Source organism: Myotis davidii, unplaced genomic scaffold, assembly GCF_000327345.1.
Source record: "Myotis davidii unplaced genomic scaffold, ASM32734v1 scaffold710, whole genome shotgun sequence".
Lineage (NCBI taxonomy): Eukaryota > Metazoa > Chordata > Mammalia > Chiroptera > Vespertilionidae > Myotis > Myotis davidii.
Genome location: NW_006284328.1, coordinates 579,502 through 581,452, shown reverse-complemented (window position 1 = coordinate 581,452; position 1,951 = coordinate 579,502).

Genomic DNA, 1,951 nt, shown 5'->3' with positions numbered 1-1,951 from the left:
TCAGCAGGGTTGGGGAAGGTGCGGGGGGAGGGGGGATGCTCAAAGAATTGCTGCCGGTGGTCATCTGGGGTTCTCTTCCATGAACTTGTAAACAGTGTAATTCCTGGCTTCCTTTCCCTCCATCGCAGAAAAGATCCTGAATCAGGCAACCCCACTGGGAGGTAGGAAGGAATGGGCCAGGGTGGCCTGAAGTAACTTGCATTTTATTTTCCTTGGAAGCTCAGAGTTGCAGCAGCCACTTGAAGCAGCTGGGTCCTCTCCCTGCACCCTCTGCCAGAGGCGGGGGAGGAGTCGGGGGTGAGATGGGAGTGAGGAGAGGAGGGAGGGTGGTAGGGAGGAGGGAAGGATGGAGAGGAAGGGAAAGATAGATGGAGTAGACAAGGGAGAAAGGAGGAGGGAGGGGAAGCAGCAGAAATGAGGGGAACAAGGCAGAGGCCCAGAGAGAGTCAAAATTGGGAGGAATACCTCAGCTGTGGAGGCCCCCCTGAGGGTCCAGGGATCCCAGCTCCATACCAGGCCAACCTGCCTAGGGTTCCAGAGCCAGGAAGAGAAGTCCCCATAACTTCTGGCTGTAAAAACCAGTGGTGGCCCACAGCGCTGGCCCCCCGCTGGCGCAGTGCTGGAATGCAAGTAGCTGTGGCTTGGAGGCTGCCCCCTGGCCGGGAGCAAAGGCTGCTGACATCTGCCTGGAATCGCTGCGTTTTTCCAACACACACCCCAGCCAGCCTTATCGTCAGCCTGGCAGAGGGGCCTGGGATGGGAAAATTCCATTAACTGGGACACGGGCGGAGGAGGCGCCGCTAAACTGCTTGAAAACAAGCCCCACCCACCCCACCCCACATGGTGACACCCTTCCAGGCCTTTCTAGGAGCCTCAAATCCCTGCTCACCTTCCCACCCTGGTTTGCCCTTCCTGTCCCCAAGGACCTAGATGATCCCCGTGGGACCACTCCAGTTTGGTGACACAAAGAAGGCCCACCCCCCTGCAGTGGGGATGGTGACCCGCCAGCCCTCAGCCCTGGACAGTCACTAGCGCCTGCAGCAGGAAGTCCACCCCAGTGGGACCAGCTCCCTTGCACGTGAGTCTTCACCGGAGTTCCCAGCACCACCCCCACTTCCACGCAGGCCCAGCAGGTTGCTGACACCTCTGTTCTCCCTGGACCAGGCAATTCCCTGGTCTCCCCTCCCCGGGTGCAGGGGCCCTGGCTCGAAGGGATGTTTAGAGAGAAGTCCTGGAGTAGGTACAGGTGGGGAGCGGACAGCTGAGTTCATTTCGTTAGACATTTAATGCGCACCTCCTATTGCCCCACATGGTGTGAGCAGAAAGAGCAACAAGACCCACATGAGGCCCGGCTGGTGTGGCTCAGTGGCTGAGTGCCAATCTATGCACCAGGAGGTCAGGGTTCGATTCTGGTCAGGGCACACGCCTGGGTTGCAGGCGTGATCCCCAGTAGGGGGCGTGCAGGAGGCAGCCCCTCAAGGATTCTTATCATTGATGTTTCTCTCCCTCTCCTTTCCTCTCTGAAAAAAAAGATTTTTTTTTTGAACAACAACAAAAAAAGGCCCATGTGAGGAAGGCAAAAATGTCAAATTGGAACTGTGATTCATGTTGTGATGACAAGTGTGTTAGAGGCAGGTGAGGCGACGGGAGCCCAGAAGAAAGTGACGAGTCGGGGCTGGGTGACCCTGGGAAGGCTCTCTGGTCTGGAGACCCGGCATTTGGACTGGACCTGGGAAAGTGAACAGGATTGTGATAGGGAGAGAAAAATGGAGAAAGCTTTTGCTGGTCTTTAAGCTGCACCTACAAAGTAAGATGAGAGATTTTGAAGCATTGCTGCTGTTACCACGCCGGCTGGGCAGTGCAAAGGCAAAAGCGTGGATTTGAGTCCAGATTGGGCCATTCTGTGGGCCAGTCACATGACTTCTTTGAGCCTCAGGTGTGTCACCTGGGA